Source organism: Silene latifolia, chromosome 5, assembly GCF_048544455.1.
Source record: "Silene latifolia isolate original U9 population chromosome 5, ASM4854445v1, whole genome shotgun sequence".
Classification (NCBI taxonomy): Eukaryota; Viridiplantae; Streptophyta; class Magnoliopsida; order Caryophyllales; family Caryophyllaceae; genus Silene; species Silene latifolia.
Window position 1 is genome coordinate 20,311,162 of NC_133530.1, and position 6,912 is coordinate 20,318,073.

Genomic DNA, 6,912 nt, shown 5'->3' on the forward strand with positions numbered 1-6,912 from the left:
TCAATCAAGCTAGTATAAATAAAGCTAAACCATTTTACAAGTTTGTTAGTTTAAGATTGTTATAGCTTCACATTTGATGTGACAACGATAAACTAGTTGCAACTAGCTTACCATTGAACTTGCTCTAAAATCATTATTAATAACATAGTATTTTAAATGAGTATTGGGTTAATGGAAAAGGAACATGCATCGAATGTACTAGCTCAAACTTTATTTATTTTTGAGTATATATATATATATATATATATATATTTTTTCTGAGCTTATACATGGCCTCAAACTTTATTTATTTTTTAGCATTTGTTATTTTTTCCTGGCTTATTAAAGTTTATATGTTAAATTTTATTTTATTTTTTTCCGTCAAAACTTAAATTTGACTAGGCTTATATGTAATGTTTTTGAGTTTAATTGTAATTTTTTGAGTTTAATGCTAAAGTGAATGAACTCGGGACTTTATAGTAAAACTCAATTTTTTTAAAACAGAACTCAAAAGTTTTATCATAATGCTCAGAAACTATACAAATGGTGGTAGTATATTGAATGTATAATCTACTTACTGTAACACAACACTGAATGACAATATTACAAAACTCACATGTAATATTTTAATAATATAATTTTATATTTATAAAATAATTCAATATGAGTATAGTGATACCACCCGATATTAATATCTCATTCAGGGTCGTCTTCTTTGCAAAGTCACAAGGTTAACTCGTAAGGTTTCCGAAGGTCTGGATAGGTGTCTAAGGTCAGTCAACAACGGTCAACGAGTCTCTAAAAGGACGGGTATTACAGTCCCACATATCTGCTACGGGCACCCAAAATGTTGTTAGGTATCGTCATAATAGTTCTATCTGACAAGCTGCCTGAGTCCACCCAAGAATGATCCCAAAACAAAGTTTTACGACTACCGTTTCCCACCGCAACTGTGCTTCCACTATTAATTATTTTTTCTTGCGAGGTAATACCAGCCCAAACATTGGACATGTCTGGTTTAGGTTGAAACATGTCGACATCACATCGACATACATTACAATACTTAGCACGGAGGACCCGATCCCATAATGTACTTGGTTCATTCAAAACTCGTCATCCTAGCTTGGTTAAGAACGCTGCATTTGACTGTAGAGAGGAGCGTATACCTAAGACTCCCATAGATTTTGGCTTCTGAACTGTGTCCCAAGAAATCAAATGAATTTTCTTATGTTCCTCAGTACCTCCCCATAAGAACCGTCTAGTCTTCATGTCAAGTGCATCGCAAACCGACCGTGGTATCTTCGCGGTTTGCATACTGTAATTAGCCATAGTAGATAAGGTAGATTGAACCAAAGTATTCCGACCTGCAAGCGATAAATGTTTGGTTTACCATCCTGCCAACCGTTTATTGAATTTCTCTTCAAGGTGAGCGAAAGTAGCCTTTGTCACACGTCCATTGATAGTCGGCATACCCAAATATGTGCCCAAGTCGTTTAGTCACTTCAAATCCAAGAATATTTTTGACATCGTCAATGTCTGAACTGGCGGTATTAGCGGAAAAGAAAAGTTTAAATTTTGCCATACTTACTTTTTCACCCGAGGAGCGGCAAAAATTACCGAGAACATATTTAATAACATGAGCTTGATCAGCTCTTGCTTCCGCAGATAAAACCATATCATCAGCGAAGAAAAGATTATAGATTTTGGGTCCGTTTTTACATATGGGAATTGGGAGCTAATCCTTGCCACGAACTCGAACATCAATAGACTGTTGCAATTTTTCGAGATACATAATGAAGAGGTAAGAAGACAATGGATCACTTTGTCTAACCCCTCGAGTAGGCTTGAAAGTTTCAGTCGGTTCACCATTCAACAGAATTTTCATACTTGGAGTGGTCAAACACTCCATCACTATATCTATCATAAGAATGAGAAGGCCCATATCCGTCAAGGTACTCCTAATAAAACTCCATTTGAGACGGTCATAAGCTTTTTCCAAATCAATTTTGATAGCCATATAACCCATTTTTCCTTTCTTTTTTCGCATAGTATGAATCGCTTCTTGAAAAACAATGGTATTATCTGTAATTTGACGTCCCGAGATAAAGCCACTTTGATTTTCAGATATGAGCCAAGGGAGAACTTTTCTAATTCGGTTGGCAATAGTCTTACTTATAATTTTATAAGCCACATTACAGAGGCTTATAGGGCGAAATTGAGATATATGTTCCGGGCCAGAGACTTTCGGAATCAAGACTATATATGCGTATCGTTTAGAGCATCTGGTAACTTTTAATGTTGTCCAGAGACCGTTTTGCTTGGGGTGGATGACACATGAAAAATTTTCGGACTTCATTGGATCGAGTTGGACAACGGGTAACAACTTAGTTTCCCAATTATCCGATTTGTCTAATAAATTACACAGATGGAACGAGAATGTGTTTAGTAAATTTTCCGGAAAAAAAAAGCATTTAATAGCACGAATAGAAGGTTGCCAGCGCGTCCTCTCGAACCAAAGACAGACTAATATGATTAAGCTTGAAGCGAGATTACGAAAGGAATTAGATGATATTCTTGAACGTGAAGAGCTACTATGGTACCAAACGTCTTGGGTTGAATTCATTAGAGACGGTGATCGAAATAACATCTTATTTTCAGGTGAGTACTTTAGTTCGCCGATGGAGAAATCGCATTAGTTCTTTAAAAAAAACGACGAGGGTCTTTGGGTTGATAATAGCGAGGATATTAAGAAGATTGTCGTGGACTATTAGACGACGCTATACCCGGATGATATGCCGGATGACTATGATGCAGATATCCCGTATGATTTATTTCAGGAATATAGCAACAGGCCCGTTCCTGAGTATTCTGGGGCCCTAGGCAAAACCGTAGACCGGGGCCTCTTTAAAAAAAATTATTACTGCATAATAAAAAAAAATTAAAAAAAACATACAACGTCAATTTTATTAAAATCCATTGTTAACTCGTGGTAGATTGTAATCCTAAAAAACGGGTTCTAGGAGCATTCTGAGATGCAAAATCTTTGATGATAACATTAACTTCAATGTCTTTCAAAAAATTCCTTCTCGATTGATAAATTGCAACACCATTCAATCGTTATTGTGACATTGATGACCTCAAGTCGGTTTTGATCAACTTTAACTTCGAAAAACTTTCAGTTGAAGGCACTGTCACTGGAATTGTTAAAAACACTTTTATAAGCAATAGAAGCAACTGTTAAAAAATTCTATAAGCAATAGAAGCATTCGGATAACAATCTGCACTTATAACAAACTAAAGAATTTCAGTCGCTGACATTATATTTGGCAAGGTAGATTGTAGCACTTTCAATTCAGAATAAAGATCATTTAAGTCAACAGTAGATACTTATATAAGTAGAGTGAAAAGTAACATAACATTCTCTCAATTCATTTTCATCCAATGACTTTAACTTACTTGAATCAGATAAAAAACCAAAAATACTTTCAAAAGTTTTTAGTTGCTCAAATCTACTTTTTAAAGAAGAAATTGCCATATCAACAACCACCAAAAAATACTCATGCCTAAATAAATCTTCAGGTGACTCACTGGTTTTGTTCATCGTCTCGATTATTTTCATCAAAATGTCTCTTTCTAATAACACGACGCTTTGTCGAAAGGGTATGATCTACATCCATATCAAGTGCTATACTTTTAGCAATGTTCATACTAGATGTGAAACCTTCATCTCTAAATATTTCAAAATATGACAACATGCCTTGAACTTGTTCTATGGTGTATCAATTCACATGTACTTAGATTTTAATTTCTTGCTTACCATATATATAAAAAACAAAATTTCATACCAGATAACAATATCAAGCAAAAACTCAAAACGCTTCACTTTTCGACTTTGCATCGCTACCACAAGAATCGTATAAAACTGACAAAGTCATTCTTATCTGAGGAGCTTGAAATCTAATAGATTTAACACTTTTAATTCGACTCTCCCAACGAGGATTAGATAAACATTTCAAAATAAGTTCAGGAACATTAGCAAGCAAAATTTTCCTTCTTTTTGTATAACCAAAAAACAATGTATACAAGCGTTGAACAATTCCAAAAAATGAAATAGCTCTAGTGCAAGAATGTGTCATATAGCTAAGAGCAAGATTCAAACTATGACAAACACATGACATATATAACGCACTCGTGTTATTACTTCAAGTAGACGCATTTAAAATATATTTATTTTTCTTTTTTTTTTTAATATGATTTTTTCTCTTTCCTTATTTCTAATTATACTAATATTATTATAAGTCCTAGACGAATGGGCCCCTTTCTACCCTGGGCCCTAGGCCACCGCCCCTCCAAACTACCCTCAGAACCGGGCCTGTATAGCAACGAACATTGGGAATGGTTAACTAAATATTATTCCAAAGCAAAGATTGACAGCGTTATTATGCATATGAGCTCGCTTATAGCACCCGGACCTGATGGTTTTTAGGCCTTTTTTTCCAACAAAACTAGCTAATATTTTCTTTTTCAAGAGGTTTGGCAGATGTTAACTAGCTTAGTTGATAAGTCATGATATGTGGTACTTATGATCTGGGGTTCGAATTCCATCAAAATCAAAATTGCCCTTATAAATCCCTTTCCACCAAAAAAAAAAGAAATAAAAAAGGTTCTCACTTCTATGGTTATTGGGCGTTAATATTCCCAAATGAAAATACTACGTAATAAAATAGAAAGGAGTGGGGGGAAAAATAAAAAGAGGTACGTCAAAAACTAGATATTAACAATACAAGGCGTCTTATTTGTGACGCAAGCTGAAAATCTCTTACAAAAAGGGAGAGGGGACAAGGTGGGGCACCCCCATGTGCTTCCCCACTCACCTCTCATGATTATTTGTGAGAGAAAACGGTATCCGTCACAAACTTGTGACAGATATCGCCGTTTTCAATGAGATTTTGTATTAACAATAACACAAATTACGACCTCAACAAAACACTAATTTAAACATTATACTATTCATTTTACTTGAACGAGTCACAATCTTGTGAGTTGTAACAAATATTATCCCGAGAATTTATATTGTTATTTAATCTGACTTTAAGAAGTCTTTTTTTAGACAAGTGTTGACTTTAGGAAGTCATTAAAAAAAAACTTTACAGTAACGTACGGCAATAAGCACGCACTATTCAGGCACGAAGCTGTGATGGATGATGACTAAGTAGTAATGACGTATCCCATTATCGTTCTGTCATTTAATTCGACTTCAAAGTCATTATAAAATACATAATGTAAAGTTTTTTTCTTTTTTTAACGTGAGATTGTGAGAATAGAGGAGACTTTGTGTCACGTTCAATCATGGACTTACTTGTCAAGTTGATATTTCCGCTTCAACAACTCTCCTATATGATCGTCCTATAGTATAAAACTGTCTCAATAAGAGAATAGCCCAAATTAATCATTAGATTATATTTGTATTTTAATTTTATTTTAATAACTCGATATTTTATGAGTAATACTAACACATTTAAATAAGTAATTTATCAATATAAAACATTAGGTTATCAAAATAAATTTTTTTATACTAATTTATTAATTAATTTTATTGAGCTTTTTATAAATGGACTTGTCTTACCCATAAAGTGGACTTATATAACAATTAGTGTTTCCACTTAATGATGCATTGATGCTCAATACTAATCTGTTCTCTTACGTAAATCGTAAATGATCGGGGTTTAATTTTTATCCGCAATATAGTTATATAGTGCGCGCATTTGAACCAAGAAAAAGAAAAAAAATATCATCATCACAACTGTCAAAGTTAAATATTCCCTCAGTTTATCTTTTGTTTTACGGAAAATGCACACTGTGCCCTTGAGATTTGACATTTTGACCGAAATACCCAATTTTTTTTATCCGAAAAACTTTAAGTAGCCCTTATAACTCGTATTTACGAGTTCAAAAGTGACTATTTTTTTTCAAATTGATCATATTTCCGAGAAAATGTTTGGGAAGGAGCCCAAGAGTAAATCTCTAAAGGTTTGGGCCAAAGTGGACAATATCGTACGATTATGGACATTGGACACCGGTGCAGCAGAAGCCCAACACGAGATATTCACGCTTCCGCACAATAGGTGGTATCAGAGCCCGGGTTCAACTTGGGCCTATGCCCCATGACGTACAAATGGTGGGGCGCTTGGAGAGCGGAACATATAACATTCGCGAGTTACGGAAGCGTGGACTCGATCTGGCAAATTATTTGCAAATCTCAAGTCTATGGGTAGTACGTTGGTGAAGTATCAAGTCAAGACTTCAAGGTGGCTTACATTATAAGGCATGGAACTCCTAACTCGAGGTGGAGCCTTGAGCAAGCCCGGTCTAGAGCTAAATGGATGAAAGGTGTTATAGGTCTTGTAAAAAAAAAAGACCATTTGTGTACTAGAATTGTTGATCAGGTGGACCCTTATATTATTAGATTGGGTGCCACAAGTCTAGTGGGTACTTTCCAGGTTAGATATGTCGGAGACTGTTTGTGTTCTATGACTTCTGAAGTGGCGGACCCGGTACATGGTATATTTGATGCAAAGGATGTTCGATATGCATGTGTAACAAATTCCCAAAAAGGACACATGAACATACTTGATCAGGCGGTGACATGTGTTACAAGGCATGGCTCCCGGTAGCATTGTGTGTCGGCTAATGGGAGGTTATCAAGACTTGATGATTTTTTCGGGTGTCTAGAAGTTGGAGTTGTAGAGTGTGGGAGTTCTCCATGCAAGTCATGGTACGAGTTAAGATGATGATCCTTGGTTTGAGGGGAAGATTGTTAGGGTGCAAACTCATGTCCCACACCGGTAGTGTGAAGGTGAAATATCATCTCTACAAGTGTTCAAAGAATATAAGGATATTCTACCGTGTACCCTCGTGGTTTTCGATTTTCTA